We start from the raw sequence: 23869 nt of genomic DNA, 5'->3' as shown, positions 1-23869 counted from the left end.
GTGGGCATTCTATGTATTTTGTTTCTATGTTTTGGCCAGGTATGGTTTCCAATCAGAGGCAGCTGTCTATCGTTGTCTCTGATTGGGAACCATACTTAGGCAGCCCTTTTTCCCTCCTTGAGTTGTGGGGTCTTGTTTTTGTACAGCTGCCTTTGAGCAGCCCCAGAGCGTCACGTTTCTTTCTGTTTTACCTGTTTATTGTTTTGTTCGGTTTTCCTTCAATAAAGTATGTGGAATTACCGGCACGCTGCGCCTTGGATTATTTACGACAGGGAGTTCGAGGACAGTGATCGTGACACAGATACATTTGTACTTGGTCTTAGCTCGGCCTTGGAAAGTGAGGATTCCTAATTTCTTCCCGAGACCAGTAGAGCAAAAAAGTCATAATTATCTGATTCCATTCAGTCAGCGCATAAAACTAGGCCAAATATATACACTCCTTTCTTGACACATGAATATCTTAACAGCCTTATCTATTATAGACATGTTTGTGCAGTGGCAAACCTAAAGGCCTTTAGTGTGAGACAGGTTCGTGATTCTAAAAGGACAACAACCGTAATACCAGCGTACTCATGTAGGAGAGTGCACTTTCTGTAAAACATAAAGGGCCAGTGGTGTAGTGGAGGGTATACGCAGGTATAAACCGTATACCCACTTTTTTTCCAGTGTTTATTGCTTATACTCAATTCTTAATCCCTACTGATGCGTATCAAAGTAGTGTAGTGGAGGTATACGACTTATCAATGATGTAGTAGACTACAGTAGAGAAATCATTTACAAAATAGTCTACAGTACACAATCGCAAAGCACGTGAAATATATTTACCTGCGAGCCGCTCATGTAACCTAGTTTCAGCGAAATATCATCTGTTTTTGCATGGAGCAGCTCTCAGGGGAATGACATCGGTAGCCGATATGGGTAGGAAAGACGTTTCAACTTATGATATCTACCAGTAAATGCTAACTAAGGCAACAATGGTTATGCAAACCAGGTATTTAAAAAGTTTAGTTTGAAGTCTTGGTTAGTAGGCTATTTGTGATGCGCAATTGTCATAATTAGCTGTTTGCATCAGGGGAGACCATGACTGGCCCACCCAATCAGATTGATGTGGTTTAAACATTATTGTGGAAAAATATTTTGAATCTGAAAATCTGAAAAATCTATAGGAAAACTCCTAGAAAATGTAGGAAAACATAGGATTTTTCACACAGGGTGACTTTCCTTTGAGTATACGCACTTCTCCAGGCACCACTACACCACTGCATTGGGCCGATGGAAAGACAGCAGTCACACACAGCATGATGTTAAAGGATAAGCAGTCCATCAAATCAAACATAATAAGCCAGTAGGGCCCAATCATAAGAATACAAAAACAAAACCATTAAGCATTTCCCAATCGAAATATACAAATATTACTTCCCATTGCAAAAAAACATTTCACGTTTAGCACACAAAGTAACCGGTGAAGTAAAGTTTAAAGTGGAACTGACAGCGTTTCAACTACTTTGCAGATATGAAACAAACAGACAATCAAAATATCAGTCAAAAATATTAAATTCCCAGTTTATTCCACAAAACCAACTTTATAAGAGATTTTAAAAATAGGTTGTATTTGACTCAACGTTCCATGACGTACACTAAGACATTGTTGGCAGAATATATTGATGCAGTTCCATGCATGATTAATATGGTAGTCCAAAAAATATTGGTTGTTGATTTGTTTAACACTTTATTGGTTACTACATCATTCCATATGTGTTTTTTCATAGTTTTGATGTCTTCACCATTTTTCTACAATGTATAAAATAATAAAAATAAAGAAAACCCTTGAAAGAATAAGTGTTCTAATAATTTTGACCGGTAGTGTATGTAATTCCCAAACATTCTAAGAATTTATTACAACATGAAAATGACCATAGCTGTGTTCGAATACCCATACTAGCATATTGTATACTACATGCTTAATGAGAACATACTACATACTATATACTACAGAGCTCTGGTCCTCTCTCTTTTGGGCTCCTGAGTGGCGCAGCGGTCTAAGACACTGCATCTCAGAGGTGTCACTACAGACCCTGGTTTGATTCCATACTGTATCACAACTGGCTGTGATTGGGAATCCCATAGGGCAGTGCACATTTGGTCCAGTGTTGTTTGGATGGGGTAGGCGGTCTTTGTAAATTATAATTTGTTCTTAACTGACTTGCCTAGTTAAATAAAGTAGTTCAATTTAGTATACTGTAAATGAACGGTAACCTTTCAGTTGAGAGTACTAGTGCTTTGACTGTCTACCAGAAGTTGATGCTGTTCCTATGCAACCTTTTGCTAGCTTGTTAGCATAACAAATTACTAGCTAGACATTTTACGACTTCGGGTGTGTTTCTAAATTCAATCTGGAGTGTCAGAATGAGCTCAGAGTGCACTCTGGGCGATCGTAAATTCAGAGCGTTGTCAGATTCTCCGTTTGTAAATTCAGAGCGTTTTGCTATGGGAGCGTTCAGAGTGCACGCTGGACGCTCTGGCCGAGGAGTAGGGTTGATTCGAGGCTTCTGACCTTACATCAACTGTCAAGCACCCAAGCTAACTGGCTAACTTGCTAGCTACTTCCAGACAAAAATGAGAGAACACCTCACTCTGATCATTTCATATGCCCTAGCAGAGCTGGTTAGGCAGTTTTCATGTTATCCAGAGCGTTGGTGACTGTAACTGCTGGCAACAATTGAATTATGCTTTTTTACTGACGTTTACTGACACCGCCCATATTCAACGGGTGTTGAGCATTCATAAATGCATCAGTTATTCTGCGCTCTGGTACACTCAGACAAGAGTGGTCTATAATCGGAGTAGATAGCCAGAGCAAATTAACATAAGCACCCAAATGTCCATTGAGAATGCACAACGAGTATACCACTTAGCTAAGAATGACGGGAATAGTCATGTCAATAAACGTTTGGTAGTTAGTTAGATAGCATATAGTTAATATACTGGCAAGTTTGATGTATTAGTAGCCAACTAACATTAGGTAGCTAGCTAACATACCGGTACATACTGCTGTAATGATGTGCTATGTGGTTCGTAAGCGTAGGTAACAAATTGTAATTTGAAAAGTCTACTTTATTACATACTCAACATGAATTTGTATCCGCTATCGTTGGACTTTGGCTGCTTATTTCCCACCATTTTCTTCAAATCTTAAAACGATGTGAAGACTCAGCCATTTTCCGAAGAATTGCATTATGGGCCCTAAAAGCATGAAAATAGTGTCAACTGTTTGTATACTCTGTATTCAACATCGTTCACACCCTCTTAATCTTTAGCCCCCACCCAAACTCTGACCATTTACTCGCCCTATTAGAGCTGGTTAGGCTGTTTTCATGTTATCCAGAGTGTTGTTGACTGAAACTGTGCTGCTGGCAACAATTTAATTACACTTTTTTGCCAATGTTTACTGACATCATGGCTGGCATAATGAGTGGGCTGGACATGCCAAGTGATGAGTTTGGATTGGTCTGCCAGAACACAAAACCAGGAAGAAAGTCTCAATCAGCTGTCACAACATGTCATGATCATATAAACTGAAACCAAGGGATGAAATTATTACAATGGTGCCGGAGGGGAGGGCTGCCGTCTTATTGGCTCTTAACCAACCATGCTATTTTGTTGTTCGTAACTTGTTTTGTACATTATATTGCTGCTACCGTCTCTTATGACCAAAAAGAGCTTCTGGACATCAGAACTGCGATTGCTCACCTCAAACTGGATGAAGAGTTGTTCTTCAATGAGTCGGACGGGAGGGATATACTACTACAGACACCCGACCAGGCCCAGTTCCCCGTGATTCGCTGGAGAAGGAAACTGAGATTTAGTGGTGTCTGTATGTAGCCTCACTACTTTTATAGCCTCGCTACTGTATATAGCCTGTCTTTTTACTGTTGTTTTATTTCTTTGCCTACCTATTGTTCACCTAATACCTTTTTTGCACTATTGGTTACAGCCTGTAAGTAAGCATTTCACTGTAAGGTTTACACCTGTTGTATTCGGCGCACGTGACAAATAAACTTTGATTTGATTTGAATAGATCAGTGTGACTTGTGAGGATCAGGCAACGAGTGGCTAATCTGCCCTTGCCTTCCATCCTGCTAGCTAATGTTCAATCCCTGGAAAATAAATGGGACGAGCTGAAAGCACGTATCTCCTACCAATTGGACAATAAAAACTGTAATATCTTATGTTTCACTGAGTCGTGGCTGAACGATGACATTAAGAACATACAGCTGGCGGGTTATACACTCCATCGGCAGGACAGAACATCATCCTCTGGTAAGACACGGGGCGGGGCCCTATGCATAGATGTGAACAACAGCTGGTGCACGATATCTAAGGAAGTCTCGAGGTTTTGCTCACCTGAGGTAGAGTATCTCATGGTAAGCTGTAGACCACACTATCTACCTAGAAAGTTTTCATCTGTATTTTTCGTAGCTGTCTACATCCCACCACAGACCGATGCTGGAACTAAAACCACGCTCAATGAGCTGTATACTGCCATAAGCAAACAGGAAATGCTCATCCAGAGGCGGCGCTCCTAGTGGCCGGGGACTTTAATGCAGGGAAACTATAATCAATTTTACCTAATTTCTATCAGCATTTTAAATGTGCAACCAGAGGAAAATAAATTCTAGACTACCTTTACTCCACACACAGAGACATTTTTTACATTTTATTCATTTAGCAGACGCTCTTATCCATAGCGACTTACAGTAGTGAATGCATACATTTCATTTTTTTGTATTGGTCCCAGTGGGAATCAAACCCACAACCCTTGCATTGCAAACACCATGCTCTACCAACTGAGCCACACGGGACCGTCATACAAAGCTCTCCCTCGCCCTCCATTTGGCAAATCTGACAATAATCCTATCCTCCTGATTCCTGCTTAAAAGCAAGAATTTAAGCAGGATGCACCAGTGATTCGGTCTACAGAAAAGTGGTCAGATGAAGCAGATGCTAAACTACAGGACTGCTTTGCTAGCACAGACTGGAATACGTTCTGTGATTCTTCCGATGGCATTGAGGAGTACACCACATCAGTCACTGGCTTTATCAATAAGTGCATCGAGGACGTCGTCCCCACATTGACTGTACGTACATACCCCAAACTTGCAAACTATTACAGACTACAAAGGGAAGCACAGCCGAGTGCTGCCCAATGACACAATCCTACCAGACGAGCTAAATAACTTCTATGCTCGCTTTGAGGCAAGTAACACTGAAACATCCATGAGTGCATTAGCTGTTCCGGACAACTGTGTAATCATGCTCTCCGCAGCCGATGTGAGTAAGACCTTCAAACAGGTCAACAGGCCGGACGATTTACCAGGACGTACGTATACTCCGAGTATGCGCTGACCAACTGGCAAGTGTCTTCACTGACATTTTCAACCTCTCCCTGTCTGAGTCTGTAATACATAATAATATGTTTCAAGCAGACCACCATAGTCCCTGTGCCCAAGAACACTAAGGTAACCTGCCTAAATGACTACCGACCCGCATCACTCACGTCTATAGCCATGAAATGATTTGAAAGGCTGGTCATGGCTCACATCAACACCATTATCCCAGAACCCTAGGCCCACTCCAATGTGCATATCGCTCCAACAGATCCTCAGATAATGCAATCTCTATTGCACTCCACACTGCCCTTTCACACCTGGACAAAAGGAACACCTATGTGAGAATGCTATTCATTGACTGCAGCTCAGCATTCAACACCATAATGCCCTCAAAGCTCATCAATAAACTAAGGACCCGGGGACTAAACACCTCCCTCTGCAACTGGATCCTGGACTTCCTGACGGGCCGCCCCCAGGTGGTAAGGGTAGGTAACAACATATCCGCCATGCTTATCCTCAACAAGGGGGCCCCTCAGGGGGGGGTGCTCAGCCCCCTCCTGTACTCCCTGTTCACTCATGACTGCACTGCCAAGCACGACTTCAACACCATCATTAAGTTTGCTTATGACACAACAGTGGTAGACCTGATCACCGACAACGATGAGACAGCCTATAGTGAGGAGGTCAGAGACCTGACCATGTGGTGCCAGGACAGCAACCTCTCCCTCAAAGTGATCAAGACAAAGGAGATGATTGTGGACTACAGAAAAAGGAGGACCGAGCACGCCCCCATTCTCATCGACGGGCTGTATTGGAGCAGGTTTAGAGCTTCAAGTTCCTTGGCGTCCACATCACCAACAAACTAACATGGTCCAAGCACACCAAGACATCCATGAAGAGGGCACAGCAAAACCTAGTCCCCCTCGGGAGACTGAAAAGATTTGGCATGGATCCTCAGATCCTCAAAAGGTTTTACAGCTGCACCATCGAGAGCATTCTGATGGGTTGCATCACTGCCTGGTATGGCAACTGCTCGGCCTCCGACCACAAGGCACTACAGAGGGTATTGCGTACGGCCCAGTACATCACCACGGCCAAGCTTCCTGCCATCCAGGACCTCTATACTAGGCGGTGTCAGAGGAAGGCCCTAAAAATTGTCAAAGACTCCAGCCACCCTAGTCATATAGTCATAGACTGTTGTCTCTGCTACCGCACGGCAAGCGGTACCGGAACGCCAAGTCTAGGTCCAAGAGGCTCCTAAATAGCTTTTACTGCCATGCCATAAGAATCCTGAACAGATAACAAATGGCTACCCAGACTATTTGCATTGCCCCCCCCCCCGCATCACTGCTGCTACTGCTGCTATTATCTATGGATAGTCACTTTAAAAACTCTACGTACATGTACATATTACCACAATCACCTCGACACCGGTGCCCCCGCATATTGACATTGACTCTGTACCGGTACCCCCTGTATATAGTCTCTATTGTTATTTACTGCTGCTCTTTAATTATTTGTTATTCTTTTCTCTTACTGTTTTTTAGGTATTTTCTTAAAACTGCATTGTTGGTTAAGGGCTTGTAAGTAAGCATTTCACTGTAAGTTCTACACCTGTTGTATACGGTGCATGTGACAAAAACAATTTGATTTTGATTTGATTTGAAATCAAATATTGCTCCTACTATTATTAATCCGGTTCTATGAGTGGACAGATGACTGCTATTACTCAATCTTACTCTGCCTAGAGACCATCCAACTCTAGCTTAGTTAAATGAAATAAATTGACTCAAATGTGAAATAGCCCTTCAGACCCTGGCAATACTTCCTGCTTTTACAACCAGTCATGGGTACATTCAATATGGCCGCCAGCCGACCCATCACCACTGAATATGACTTAATTGGAAACAGTAACAGCCCAGCAGGCAAACCTGTTTGAAAGGATGTCATTAAAACCAGTTACAACCAGTTTATCTCATTGTACTGATTTCTATTTAATTTCCCCTCTGGGCAGCTAGCTCCGAGCCGCACAAAGTGCACCTCAGCCAGATTTAAGCTCATTGATTATTCATAAATATATTTAAAGGAAATCTATTTTGGGAGAAATATTCTGCCTTGTTCCTAACTAACGTCTTTATTCGTGACAGTTGAGAAGACACAGTAGCATGCTACTACAGTAGGTACCTGAAACGATAGTACATACTGGGTTGTGAGTTCCACTAGCTCAGTGTAAGTCACTGAGGTTCTATTCACGTGTATACTGTAGAGACTTCTAGGCTATACTAGAGAGATTCCCAATCCTTTATGTTCTGTGCTACAACAACAAAAATTACATTTTTGGTAAGGTCACAGCTTGGGAAACAAATAAGTGCCTAATGGGCTTTTATATTCAACATTTTTTTAAATAAAAGTAATATAATAGGGTCATTTAGCCTACACTTTCACGACTTACTGTTTACATTAAACACTATGTATATTCAGTAGGCTATATGTGGCACTCTGAATTAAACCCACAACTCTGGTATTACAAGGTCCATAATACTCCAATCAACTGAATCATCAGAACTCCATAGCAACGTCCCAAATGGGCTCCCATTTCCGTATTTAGTGCAATACTTTTTACCAGAACTCCATGGGCCCTAGTCAAAAGTAGTGGACATAGGGAATAGGTTGCCAATTGGGACAAAAATAAAGAGATGAGCCAGCACAGAAAAATATCAGTGGGCATCATCTTCTGGCTTATAGACAGATGGGAGAAAATGTTTAGGGAAACTTCGGTTTCTGGGCATTTCATAGCAAAACTGTGAGATATTCTGGGACTCATCTTTTATATTGCTTTACATGTACAGTAACATTGATAATTATTATGAGAAGACAGCAATATGTGTATGTTTTATTTATTTATGACAGTAACATTATCTTATCTTGTGGCCATTTTGTCATTGTAAATTTGACAATTCTGCAATTGATTACTTAGATATTGTGTAATCTATGATTTCATAGTTCCCTTTCTCCCCCCCTCTCTCGCTTGCTCTCTCTCGACTGGTACACTGGGCTGTAAGAGGGACATCTGCTTTGCATGGAGCTCATCCACACGTCATGATGGGAGATGAAAGGCAGATGTGTGTATACAGTGCCTTTGGAAAGAAATATCACATTTACATAAGTATTCAGACCCTTTACTCAGTACTTTCTTGAAGCACCTTTGGCAGCGATTATAGCCTCAAGCCTGCTTGTGTATGACGTTACAAGTTTGGCACACCTGTATTTGTGGAGTTTCTTCCATTCTTCTCTGCAGATCCTCTCAAGCTCTGTCAGCTTGCATGGGAAGTGTTAATGCACAGCTATTTTCAGGTCTCTTCAGAGATGTTCGATCGGTTTCAAGTCCGGGCACTGGCTGGGCCAATCAAGAACATTCAGAGACTTGCCGCTGAAAAACATCCCCACAGCATGATGCTGCCACCACCATGCTTCATCGTAGGGATGGTCTTAGGTTTCCTCCAGATGTGATGTTTGGCATTCAGGCCAAAGAGTTAAATCTTGGTTTCATCATCATGGTCTGAGAGTCTTTAGGTGCCTTTTGACAAACTCCAAGCAGGCTGTCGTGTGCCTTTTACTGAGGAGTGGCTTCTGTCTGGACACTCTACCATAAAGGCCTGATTGTTGGAGTGCTGCAGAGATGGTTGTCCTTCTGGAAGGTTCTCCCATCTCCACAGAGGAACTCTAGAGCTCTGTTAGAGTCACCTCTCTGACCAAGGCCCTTCTCCCCCAATTGTTGTTTGGCCGGAGTCTTGTTGGTTCCAAACTTCTTCCATTTAAGAATGATGGAAGCCACTGTGTTCTTGGGGACCTTCAATGCTGCCGCAATTTGTTGGTACCCTTCCCCAGATCTGTGCCTCAACACAATCCTGTCTAGGAGCTCTACGGACAATTCCTTCGACCTCATGGCTTGGTTTTTGCTCTGACATGCACTGGCAACTGTGGAACCTTATATAGACAGGTGTGTGCCTTTCCAATCATGTTCAATTAATTTATTTTATCACAGGTGGACTCCAATCAAGTTGTATAAACCTCTCAAGGATGATCAATGGAAACAAGATGCACCTGAGCTCAATTTCGAGTCTCATAGCAAAGGGTCTGAATACTTATGTAAATAAGGTATTTAATTGTTTATTTATTTATTTATTTATTATTAAAAAAAAACTGTTTTTGCTTTGTCATTATGGGGTATTGTGTGTAGATTGCTCAGGATTTGTATTTCTTTAATCCATTTTAGAATAAGACTGTAAAGTAACAAAATGTGGAAAATGTCAAGGGGTCTGAATAGTTTCTGAAGGCACTGTATATGCGTCTGTGGATGAAATTCACTTTCATACACACACACACACACACACACACACACACACACACACACACACACACACAATTTACAGTGTTCAAATTATTATAATTATTTTCCTGACCCCCAAACATCTGCTTGGACAAAAAACAACTCACGGCTAAATGTATTTGCCTACCCTGCCATAAGAGGGGAAAAGTTAACATGTGACTACCATAAAACATTTAATAAAAACTTCCATTCATCTCTCAAATTCACTAAATTGAATTAGAATTTACCCCAACCCTGATCAATTATCTACAATGAAAATTGCAGAGGAAGTAGAAACGTTTAGTGCTTGCTTTGATATCGCCCTCTCTGGACCAAATATTGCGTCTTTCGAAAATCCTTTAAAAAGGCTAAGCAGGGAACATTGTTTTTTCTTCTCCCTATTGGTTCCTCTGGCGAGATGCTTCAAACTGGCTCTAGGCAGGGGAAATACAGTTGTGTTTATTATTAATACCTCTTCAATCCTGTCCCACTTAATTTTCTAACATCACTCACAAGGGATTAGACATGGGTGAATCATCACACACACACATCAGCCAGGTCACCTGTGATACAAGTCAGGATTAGTCGTCCATGCATGTCTGAGAACGTTGTGAGATGACATAGAAACCGGCCACTAGGGCAAACGTGAGCGCTGTTACCTTCATGTAGGCACCAGTTTTGCATGGGCATTGTGGATGGGGGTGGTGGAATGGAGTAAGCACCTGCCTCTGTTGCAGAAGGTTGTATTTTCAAATCCAGTGATTGAAAGTTGTTTTTGAGATTTTTTTTGAGAAACATGAACGTCTAATTTTGATGTGAGACTGTGAGAGCTTGTTACACACACACGCACGCGCGCACGCACGCACGCACGCACACACACACACACACACACTAAGATATAGTACTATCACTATGCTGCTGTTAATTGATTATTGATTGCTATTACCATAAGTATATTTCTATTTATCCTGCTACTGGTCACTATTACTCCTGTTTACATGTATATATTACAACTAGTATACAGTATTACCATAAGCATTTATATATTCCTGCTATCAGTCACTTTCCAGCCCTGTTTACATGTATTTCTGCCTATCACACCTACACTGACGCTATTGCACACACACACACACACACACACACACACACACACACACACACACACACACACACACACACACACACACACACACACACACACACACACACACACACACACACACACACACACACACACACACACACACACACACACACAGTCACTCACTAAAGTAAATTAGCTAGAAAGATGTGTCGGCATCAAGTAATTGTCTCTGGGCCCCTCCCAGTTAGGGGGAGGGATAAGCTCTACAGGACCAAGCCTGGCCTGCTGAGGAGGGACGGACTCCATCCTAGCTGGAGGGGTGCTCTCATCTTATCTATCAACATAGAATGGCTCTAATTCCTCTAGCTCCACAATGAGATAGGGTGCAGGCCAGGCAGCAGGCTGTTAGCCAGCCTGCTAGGTTAGTGGAGTCTGCTACTAGCACAGTCAGTGTAGTCAGCTCCGCTATCCCCATTGAGACCGTGTCTGTGCCTCAATCTAGGTAGGGCAAAACTAAACATCCTAGGTCCTGGAGGTGTTTGCGTTAGCAATCTCACTGAAATAAAGACCTCCTCCATTCCTGTCATTATTGAAAGAGATTGTGATATCTCACATCTCAAAATAGGCCAAAGTAATGTTTGATCCCTAACTTCCAAGGCAGTCATGGTCAATGACCTAATCAATGATCATAACCTTGATTTGATTGGCCTGACTGAAACATGGCTTAAGCCTGAATTTACTGTGTTAAATGAGGTCTTTCCTCCTGGTTACGCTAGTGACCATATCCCCCTTGCATCTAAATGTTGCTAACATTTACAAAAAATAAAATTCAAAAAATGACTGCGATTTCATCATTTGAAGTTCTAGTCATGAAATCTATGCAGCCTACTCAATCACTTTTTATACCTACTGGGCCATATAGAGCATTCACTGAGTTCCCTGAGTTCATAACGGGCCTTGTAGTTATGGCAGATACATTTTAGTCATTTAGCAGACGCTCTTATCCAGAGCGACTTACAGTAGTGAATGCATACATTTAATTTCATGCATTTTTTATTTTTTTTGTACTGGCCCCCATGGGAATCAAACCCACAACCCTGGTGTTGCACACACCATGCTGGCGTTGCGAACACCATGCTCTACCAACTGAGCCACAGGGGATCTTATTCAAATGTTTGGTGACTTCAATATTCACATGGAAAGTCCACAGACCCACTCCAAAAGGCTTTCGGAGCCATCATCGACTTAGTGGGTTTTGTCCAACATGTCTCCGGACCTACGCATTTCTACAGTCAACCCTTGAATCTAGTTTTGTCCCATGGAATAAATATTGTGGGATTAAAATGTTTTTTCTATAATCATGGACTATCGGACCATCATCTTATTACGTTTGCATTCGCAACAAATAATCTGCTCAGACTCCAACCAAGGATTATCAAAAGCTGTTCTATAAATGAAAGATTCCTAGACGGCCTTCTAGACTCCCTCCATCTACCCAAGGAAGTCATATTACAAAAATCGGTTAACCACCTAACTGAGGATCTAAATTTAACCTTGCATAATCCTCTAGATGCATTCGATCCCCTAAAAACAAAAACAAAAATTCACAAGAAATTCATTCCCTAGTATACAGAAAATACACGAGCCCTGAAGCAAGCTTCCAGAAAATTGGAACGGAAATGGCGATCCACCAAACTGGAAGTCTTCCGACTAGCTTGATAAGACAGTACTGTGCAATATTGAAGAGCACTCACTGCTGCTGGATCAGCCTTTTTTCCAACCTAATTGAAGAGAACAAGAACAATCCAAAATGTTTAACTAACTAAAAAGCAGCACTCCCCAAGAGAGGATGGCCTTTACTTCAGCAGTGATGAATCATGATCATTAGAAAGTGAATTATGGACCCCTCTTTGAATCTCAGTATTTCTCCAAAGCTCAGTTGTTCTATGTCTGCACATGACTCCCAGGACCTGGGATCAATGGAGATACTCAAGTTTTTTAATCCTGTATCTCTTGACACATTCACGAAAATAGTCCTTCCAGCTGCATACTGGACACTGTTCCAACCAAACTACTGAAATAACTACTTCCTGTGCTTGGTCCTCCTATGTTGAACATAATAAATGGCTCCCTATCCTCTGAATGTGTACTAAATGTGTCAGTACTAAAGCCTCTCTTGAAAAAGCCAAACCTTGACCCAGAAAATGTAAAATCTCCCATTCCTCATAAAAATGTTTGAAAAAGCTGTTGCCCAGCAACTCACTGCCTTCCTGAAGACAAATAATGTATATGAAACGATTCAATCCGGTTTTAGACTCCATAATAGTACTGAGACTGCACTCGTGAAGGTGGTAAATTACTTTTTAATGGCGTCAGACCAAGACTCTGCGTCTGTCCTCGTGCTCCTAGACCTTAGTGTCGCTTTTGACACAATTGATCACCACATTCTTTTGGAGATATCGGAAACCCTATTTGGTCTACACGGACAAGTTCTTGCCTGGTTTAGATCTTATCTGTCAGAAAGATATCAGTTTAATGTCACGGGCAGATAAGTAACAGGAGGGATGAGTCAGGCGCAGGAGACTGAGGTCCGTTGAACAAAAACGTATTTAATACTGCCAAGGGGCAAAATCCAAATGCAAGGCAGGGTGCACAAAAGATAAACGATGAGAACAGCTCCACTCTCAAAGTCTGACGGGGCGCATCCCGTCAACCCTAAAGCCTATCCAACACGTAGAAAAAATAAACTACGTACATAAATTCTACCCCTACCACACGTAACATAAAACAATCCCGCACGAATCCTAACTAAACACAGACAAACTAAATATCCCCCCACTAATAACAAACAAGAAACAGGTGCAACCTAAAACAGACATAACTAACAGACACTGAAACATAGATCGGTGGCAGCTAGTAGGCCGGCGACGACGACCGCCGAGCACCGCCCGACCGGGGAGAGGCGCCACCTTCTGTGGACGTTGTGACATTTAATGGGTGTAAAGTCATCTCAAATAAAACTGTGAAGGACCTCGGTGTTACTCTAGACCCTGATCACTCTTTTGACGAACATATCAAGAATATTTAAAGGGCAGCTTTTTTTCCATCTTCATAACATTGCAAAAATCAGAAAATGTTTTTCCAAAAATTATGCAGAAAAGCTAATCCTGCCTCCGAGTGGCGCAGAGGTCTAAGGCACTGAGGCATCATTACAGACCCAGGTTTGATCCTGGGCTGCGACCGGGAGACTCATGAGACTGTGTTTAATTGGCCCAGTGTTGTCTAAGTTAGGGGAGGGTTTGGCTGGCCGGGATTTCCTTGTCCCATTGCGCTCTAGTGACTCCTTGTGGCGGGCCGGGCGCATGCATGCTGACTTGTGTCGCCAGTTGTACAGTGTTTCCGCTGACACATTGGTGCAGCTGGGTTCTGCATTAAGACAGCAGTATGTAAAGAAGCAGTGCGGCTTGGCAGGTTCGTGTTTCAGAGGACGCATGGCTCTTGACCTTCGCCTCTCCCGAGTCCGTACGGGAGTTGCAACAATGGGACAAAACCGTGTATATATATATACTATGTATATATATTTGCTAATCCTTGCTTTTGTTACTTCTAGATTAGACTACTGCAATGCTCTACCTTGCGGCTACCCGGACAAAGCACTAAATAAACTTCAGTTAGTGCTAAACACGGCTGCTAGAATCTTGATTAGAACCCGGAAATTTGATCATATTACTCCAGTGCTAGCTTCTCCACACTGGCTTCCTGTTAATGCTAGGGTGGATTTCAATGTTTTACTGCTAACCTACAAAGCATTACATGGACTTGCTCCTACCCATCTCTCTGATTTGGTCCTGCCATACATGCCTAAACATACGCTATGGTCACAAGACGCAGGCCTCCTAATTGTCCCTAGAATTTCTAAGCAAACAGCTGGAGGCAGGGCCTTCTGCTATAGAGCTTCATTTTTATGGAATGGTCTGCCTATCTATGTGAGAGACGCAGACTCCATCTCAACCTTTAAGTCTTTATTGAAGACTCATCTCTTCAGTAGGTCATATGATTGAGTATATTCTGGCCCAGGGGTGCAAAGATAAACGGCAAGGCTCTGGAGCGACGAACCGCCCTTGCTGTCTCTGCCTGCTCTGCTCCCCTCTATCCACTGGGATTCTCTGCCTCTGACGCTGTTATGGGGGCTGAGTCACTGGCTTACTAGTGCTCTTCCATGCCGTCCCTAGGAGGGGTGCATCACTTGAGTGGGTTGAGTCACTGATGTGATCATCCTGTCCAGTTTTGCGCCCACTCGCGCTCGTGCGGGGAGAAGATCTTCGTGGGCTATGCTTAGCCTTGTCTCCGGGTAGAAAGTTGGTGGTCTATTAAAATACCTCTAGTGGTGTGGGGGCTTTGCATTGGCCAAGTGGGTGGGATTATATCCAGCCTGGTTGGCATTGTTCGGGGCTATCGTCACACAGTGTCCCCTGAACCCCCCTTCTCAGCCTCCAGTATCTATGCTGCATTATTCCATGTGCTGAGGGGCTAGGGTCAGTCTGTTATATCTGGTGTAATTCTCCTGACTTATCTTGTGTCATATGTGAATTTAAGTATGCTCCCTCTAATTCTCTCTTTCTCTCCCTCTCTTCATTCCCTCCTGGAGGACGTGAGCCCTAGGACCATGCCTTGGGACTATCTATCCTGATGACTCCTGGCTGTCCACACTCCACCTGGTTGTGCTGCTGGTTTTAACTGTTCTGCCTGCGGCTATGGAACCCTGACCTGTTCACTGGACGTGCTACCTTGTCCCAGACCTGCTGTTTTTTGACTCTCCCCCCAGGTTTTAGCCTGGGTTTCTGTATAAGCACTTTGTTAAATTGAATTTGATTTGAAAACCCATTTGATTTGAAAACCCTTACTTCCGGATGCTGGAGTGAGTGGTCGTGCTGCACCTCGCTCCGTGGGTAATATTACATTTCATTACATTACATTACATTGGAACGATTTGATTAGTGTATTGTTAGCTAGCTACATAGTTGTATCTGCTGTCTTTGTATCAAGGATAAAGGTGTAGCTCTGAGGAACTAACAAGGTTAGCTAGCCAGCTGTATTTGTTCGTTCGCGCCGTTTTCGAAACGGCGTCAACACCATAACACCACAGCTAGCTAGCCAATTTGACCAATTAGCAGTACTGTAGAAACTATATACATTACAACGGAACGATTTGACTAGTGTAATGTTAGCTAGCTACATAGTTGTCTTTGTATCAAGATAAAGGCGTAGTACAGAGTAACTATCGAGGTTAGCTAGCCAGCTACATTTTCTAACATAGTCTACAACGCGCACACTGCTAGCTAGCTAACCCTACCTGCTGGCTGTATAATTTTTAGTCAATAAGATTTTTGCAACGTAAGCTTAACTTTCTGAACATTCGAGATGTGTAGTCCACTTGTGTAGCTAGCAGGACTGACTTTGTGTTAGCTAGCCAACGTTTAATTACTTCTGCGTTATGAACTAGACACGGACACGAATGATCCATTGGTAGCTTGTTGTTACCAAGTATTGGTGTTAACTGTGTGTTATAGGATGCTAGCATGCTAGTTAGCTAGTTAGCTACGGAATCATAGGACACGGTACACTAGGTGGGTTTTCACGGAAGAATATCTAGCGGAATAAACTAAGTTTAAGCCTATTCCTGGAAACATTGAACCACTGTAGTTTACATCAATTTTAATTTCTAGTGGTAGCTAGAAAAGTTATATTTTAGCGTTTTAGTGTTTCAGTGAATTGTTAGTGAGGGAGGCCCTGCTCTCTCGCTTCCCCAGTTGTTTAGTTAATTTTTCATGCCAATCTCCTTTGCATTAGCGTAGCCTCTCCTGTAGCCTATCAACTATGTGTCGGTCTATCCCTGTTCTCTCCTCTCTGCACAGGCCATACAAACGCTTCACATCGCGTGGCCGCTGCCACTCTAACCTGGTGGTCCCAGGGCGCACGACCCACGTGGAGTTCCAGGTCCCCGGCAGCCTCTGGAACTGCCGGTCTGCGGCCAACAAGGCAGAGTTCATCTCAGCCTATGCTACCCTCCAGTCCCTCGACTTCTTGGCGCTGACGGAAACATGGATTACCACAGAAAACACTGCTACTCCTACTGCTCTCTCCTCGTCTGACCACGTGTTCTCGCACACCCTGAGAGCATCTGGTCAGCGGGGTGGTGGCACTGGAATCCTCATCTCTCCCAAGTGGACATTCTCTCTTTCTCCCCTGACCCATCTGTCTATCTCCTCCTTTGAATTCCATGCTGTCACAATCACTAGCCCATTCAAGCTTAACATCCTTAACATTTATCGCCCTCCAGGTTCCCTTGGAGAGTTCATCAATGAGCTTGACACCTTGATAAGTTCCTTTCCTGAGGATGGCTTACCCCTCACAGTTCTGGGTGACTTTAACCTCCCTACGTCTACCTTTGACTCATTTCTCTCTGCCTCCTTCTTTCCACTCCTCTCCTCTTTTGACCTCACCCTCTCACCGTCCCCCCCTACTCACAAGGCAGGCAATACGCTTGACCTCATCTTCACTAGATGCTGTTCTTCTACTAATCTCACTGCAACTCCCCTCCAAGTCTCCGATCACTACCTTGTATCCTTTTCCCTCTCGCTCTCCTCCAACACTACTCACTCTGCCCCTACTCAGATGGTATTGCGCCGTCGCAACCTTCGCTCTCTCTCTCCTGCTACTCTCTCCTCTTTCATCCTATCATCTCTTCCCTCTGCTCAATCCTTCTCCTACCAATCTCCTGATTCTGCCTCCTCAACCCTCCTCTCCTCCCTTTCTGCATCCTTTGACTCTCCATGTCCCCTATCCTCCCGACCGGCTCGGTCCTCCACTCCTGCTCCGTGGCTTGAAGACTCATTGCGAGCTCACAGAACAGGGCCCCGGTCAGCCGAGCGGAAATGGAGGAAAACTAGCCTCCCTGCGGACCTGGCATCTTTTCACTCCCTCCTCAATACATTTTCCTCCTCTGTTTCTGCTGCTAAAGCCACTTTCTACCACTCTAACTTCCAAGCATCTGCCTCTAACCCTAGGAAGCTCTTTGCCACCTTGTCCTCCCTCCTGAATCCTCCTCCCCCCCTCCTCCCTCTCTGCGGATGACTTCATCAACCATTTGAAAAGAAGATCTTTCTCCCCTCTCTCTCCAGATGAAATCTTGCGTCTTGTGACGGCCGGCCGCCCAACAACCTGCCCGCTTGACCCTATCCCCTCCTCTCTTCTCCAGACCATTTAGGAGACCTTCTCCCTTACCTCACCTCGCTCATCAACTCATCATTGACCGCTGGCTACGTCCCTTCCGTCTTCAAGAGAGCGAGAGTTGCACCCCTTCTCAAAAAAACCTACACTCGATCCCTCCGATGTCAACAACTACAGACCAGTATCCCTTCTTTCTTTTCTCTCCAAAACTCTTGAACGTGCCGTCCTTGGCCAGCTCTCCTGCTATCTCTCTCAGAATGACCTTCTCGATACAAATCAGTCAGGTTTCAAGGCTGGTCATTCAACTGAGACTGCTCTCCTCTGTGTCACGGAGGCTCTCCGCACTGCTAAAGCTAACTCTCCTCTGCTCTTATCCTTCTAGACCTATCTGCTGCCTTTGATACTGTGAACCATCAGATCCTCCTCTCCACCCTCTCCGAGTTGGGTATCTCCGGCGCGGCTCACTCTTGGATTGCGTCCTACCTGACAGGTCGCTCCTACCAGGTGGCGTGGCGAGAATCCGTCTCCACACCACGTGCTCTCACCACTGGTGTCCCCCAGGGCTCAGTTCTAGGCCCTCTCCTATTCTCGCTATACACCAAGTCACTTGGCTCTGTCATATCCTCACATGGTCTCTCCTATCATTGCTACACAGACGACACACAATTAATCTTCTCCTTTCCCCCTTCTGATAACCAGGTGGCGAATCGCATCTCTGCATGTCTGGCAGACATATCAGTGTGGATGACGGATCACCACCTCAAGCTGAACCTCGGCAAGACGGAGCTGCTCTTCCTCCCGGGGAAGGACTGCCCTTTCCATGATCTCGCCATCACGGTGGACAACTCCATTGTGTCCTCCTCCCAGAGTGCTAAGAGCCTCGGCGTGACCCTGGACAACACCCTGTCGTTCTCCGCCAACATCAAGGCGGTGACCCGATCCTGTAGGTTCATGCTCTACAACATTCGTAGAGTACAACCCTGCCTTACACAGGAAGCGGCGCAGGTCCTAATCCAGGCACTTGTCATCTCCCGTCTTGATTACTGCAACTCCCTGTTGGCGGGGCTCCCTGCCTGTGCCATTAAACCCCTACAACTCATCCAGAACGCCGCAGCCCGTCTGGTGTTCAACCTTCCCAAGTTCTCTCACATCACCCCGCTCCTCCACACACTCCACTGGCTTCCAGTTAAAGCTCGCATCTGCTACAAGACCATGGTGCTTGCCTACGGAGCTGTGAGGGGAACGGCACCTCCGTACCTTCAGGCTCTGATCAGGCCCTACACCCAAACAAGGGCACTGCGTTCATCCACCTCTGGCCTGCTGGCCCCCCTACCTCTGTGGAAGCACAGTTCCCGCTCAGCCCAGTCAAAACTGTTCGCTGCTCTGGCACCCCAATGGTGGAACAAGCTCCCTCACGACGCCAGGACAGCGGAGTCAATCACCACCTTCCGTAGACACCTGAAACCCGACCTCTTTAAGGAATACCTGGGATAGGATATAGTAATCCTTCTAACCCCCCCCAAAAAAAGATATAGATGTACTATTGTAAAGTGGTTGTTCCACTGGATATCTTAAGGTGAATGCACCAATGTGTAAGTCGCTCTGGATAAGAGCGTCTGCTAAATGACAAAAATGTAAAATGTAATACTTACACTTAAATAGACACACTCACCACCACGCACACACCCACCCACCACTTGTGCTGCTGCCATACTGTTTACTATCATTATTATTATTATTTATCCTGCAACCAGTGACTTTCTCCCAATGCTTGCCTACATGTACATATCTACCTCAATACTCCGGTATCCCTGCACATTGTACATTTGGTACTTACCCTCTATATAGCTACCTCTCTTATTTCTTATGTCTCGTGTAAAAATGTTTTTAATCGGTTATACTGTTTTGATATTGAATACGGACCTGTTGGGTAGGGCTTGTAAGTTAGGTAATTGTGACTGTGACAAATAAAACACACAAACACATACATACAGTTGAAGTCGGAAGTTTACATACACCTTAGCCAAATACATTTAAACTCAGTTTTTCACAATTCTTGACATTTAATCTGAGTAAAAATTCCCTGTCTTAGGTAACTTAGGATCACCACTTTATTTTAAGAATGTGAAATGTCATGTCAACTGAGTCAGGTTTGTAGGCCTCCTTGCTTGCACATGCTTTCTCAGTTCTGCCCACAAATTTTCTATGGGATTGAGGTCAGGGCTTTGTGATGGCAACTCCAATACCTTGACTTTGTTCTCCTTAAGCCATTTTGCCACAGCTTTGGAAGTATGCTTGGGGTCATTGTCCATTTGGAAGCCCCATTTGCGACCAAGATTTAACTTCCTGACTGATGTCTTGATATGTTGCTTCAATATATCCACATCATTGTCCCCCTCATGATGCCATCTATTTTGTGAAGAGCACCAGTCCCTCCTGCAGCAAAGCACCCCCACAACATGATGCTGCCACCCCCATGCTTCACGGTTGGGATGGTGTTTTTTGGCTTGCTAGCCTCAACCTTTCTCCTCCAAACATAACGATGGTCATTAGGGCCAAACAGTTCTATTTTTGTTTCATCAGACCGGAGGACATTTCTCCAAAAAGTACGATCTTTGTCCCCATGTGCTTTTGCAAACTGTAGTCTGGCTTTTTTATGGCAGTTTTGAAGCAGTGGCTTCTTCCTTGCTGAGCTGCCTTTCAGGTTATGTCGATATAGGACTCGTTTTACTGTGGATATAGATCATTTTGTACCCGTTTCCTCCAGCATCTTCACAAGGTGCTTTGTTGTTCTGGGATTGATTTGCACTTTTCGCACCAAAGTACATTCATCTCTAGGAGGCTGAACGCGTCTCCTTCCTGAGCGGTATGACGGCTGCGTGGTCCCATGGTGTTTATACTTGCGTACTATTGTTTGTACAGATGAAGTGGTACCTTCAGGCATTTGGAAATTGTTTTCCAAGCAGTTTAAAGTCACAGTCAACTTAGTGTATGTAAACTTCTAACCCACTGGAATTGTAATACAGTGCATCGTAAGTGAAATAATCTGTCTATAAACAATTGTTGGAAAAATTACTTGAGTCATGCACAAAGTAGCTGTCCTAACCGACTTGCCAAAACTATAGTTTGATAACAACAAATTTGTGGAGTAGTTGAAAAACGAGGTTTAACGATTCCAACCTAAGTGTATGTAAACTTCCAACTTCAACTGTACATTGTTTCTCTCTATGCACACTCAAAATAATTAAAATCATCTGTTGTTGAGTCTTCCTTGAACTTGAGATTTATTAAAAGAAGATGTATTTTTCCTTATACACGCTTCCTCTCTTTCTCATTCTTTTCAGTCATAATTTCATTTCCATTCCCATGTGATATTTTTTGCCCATCTCTGACTATGGGCAGTAAACATGTAACAATTTAGAGCAGCTGTGGAGATTTGTGTGTGATGCTCAGATGTTCAGTGATGCTGTTAGAGGTTTAATAGAATGATATCAACATCCTATTTAATAAAAAACCCATCAAGTGCTAGTTTGAATGATTTAATATACTGTCAAATAAATGAGTACTCTGGAAACAAACAAATTGACAATCATTTGGCATTCCAATGTCCATCATTTTGCACACTTAAAGGCTTGCCTATGAGGCATAGATTTTCTTTAACAACACCTCTCGTGTGCCATTTGGCCCACCCAGAAAAATACACTGAATATTTTTCTCAACGCTACCTCCAAAAGTATCAAGTTCAATCCTTTAGAATGTCTTCCCTGCGAGAGCTGCCCTGGTCAACTGTAAGTGCTGTTATTGTGAAGTGGAATCGTCTAGGAGCAACAACGGCTCAGCCGTGATGTGGTAGACGACACAGGCTCAAAGAACGGGACAGCTTAGTGCTGTAGCGCGTATCACGTAAAACTTGTCTGTTCCAAATTGCCTCTGGAAGCATCGTTTCCATGGCCGAGCAGCTGCACACAAGCGTAACATCACCATGCGCAATGCCAAGCGTCGGCTAGTGGTGTAAATCTTGCCGCCATTGCACTCTGGAGCAGTGGAAAATCTTTCTCTAGAGTGATGTATCACCCTTTACCATTAGGCAGTCCGACGGACAAATCTGGGTTTGGCGGATGCCAGGAGAACGCTACCTGCCCGAATGCACAGTGCCAACTGTAAAGTTTGGTGGATGAGGAATAATTATCTGGGGCTGTTTTTCATGGTTTGGGCTATGCCCCTTAGTTCCAGCGATGGGAAATATTAACGCTACAGCATACAATTACATTCTAGGTGATTCTGTGCTTCCGACAAGGCCCTTTCCTGTTTCAGCATTACATTGCCCCTGTGCACAAAGCGAGGTCCAGAGAGAAATGGTTTGTGGAGATCGGTGTGGAAGAACTTGACTGGCCTGAACAGAGCCCTGACCTCAACACCATTGAACACCTTTGGGATGAATTGGAACACCGACTGCGAGCCAGGACTAATCGCCCAACATCAGTGCCCGACCTCACTAATGCTTTTGTGGCTGAATGGAAGCAAATCTCAGCAGCAATATTCCAACATCTATTGGAAAGCCTTTCCAGAAGAGTGGAGGCTGTAATAGCAGCAAAGGGGGGACCAACTCCATATTAATGCCTGTGATATTGGAATGAGATGTTCGACGAGCAGGTGTCCACATACATGTAGTGCCTTATAAAGCAACAAGCTCTTCCCTGACTGATTAATCTCTCTCTCTTTCTTTTTCCCTTTCTTTCACTCTTTCCGGATCTGTCCATGTCACATTCTTTCTCTCTCTCTCTCTGTCTCCCTCTCTCCATTATTTTTTCTCCCTCCACCCTCCCACTCTCTCTCTCGCTTTCTCACACTTTCTATCCCTCCATCCCTCTCTCCATCTCTCTCTCATCAGTTTTTTTCCACCTCCAGCTGGGAAAATGCTCCCTGCTTCCGTCTGCTGGATTGGTTGATGGTTTTCACAGTGCAACCTCTTAAATCTGTTCCCGCTCCTCCTCTCTATTGTTTTTAGGGCTGTTGGTTTTGTTTCCCATGGAACTGAGTTGTCCTAAACTCTTGGCGTTAGATTGAATATGGAACTAAGGACACTAAAACAGTCCCAGAGACACCAACCAGGTCCAGATATCCAAGGTTGCCTATTACTTTGTGATGTATCAAGTGATGTCCATGCAAACTGAGTAGGCTGGTAAACTAATGTCGATATTTGAATATGTATTGATTATTTCTCATCTCTCTCAATCGCCTTCTTTGACCACTACATGTAAGAGATGTAATACATGCAACTAGTTCTCTGACATAGTTCAGTGTGTCATATCGGAGGGCCTGTTGTCCGGACCTCTGGCAGTCTCTATGGGGTACCACAGGGTTCAATTCTTGGGCCGACTCTTTTCTCTGTATACATCAATGATGTCGCTCTTGCTGCTGGTTATTCTCAGATCCACCTCTATGCAGACAACACCATTCTGTATACTTCTGGCCCTTCTTTGGACACTGTGTTAACTAACCTCCAGACGAGCTTCAATGCCATACAACACACCTTTTGTGGCCTCTAACTGCTCTTAAATGCAAGCAAAACTAAATGCATGGTCTTCAATCGATCGCTGCCCACACCTACCCACCCATCCAGCATCACTTCTCTGGATGGTTCTGACTTAGAATATGTGGACAACTACAAATAACTAGGTGTCTGGTTAGACTGTAAACTCTGCTTCCAGACTCACATTAAGCATCTCCAATCCGAAACTAAATCTAGAATCGGCTTCCTATTTCGCAACAAAGCATCCTTCACTCATGCTGCCA

The sequence above is a fragment of the Salmo salar genome, chromosome ssa01 (genome assembly GCF_905237065.1).
Source record: "Salmo salar chromosome ssa01, Ssal_v3.1, whole genome shotgun sequence".
Lineage (NCBI taxonomy): Eukaryota > Metazoa > Chordata > Actinopteri > Salmoniformes > Salmonidae > Salmo > Salmo salar.
The sequence above is the reverse complement of the archived record's forward strand: the minus strand, read 5'-3'. Positions refer to the sequence as shown.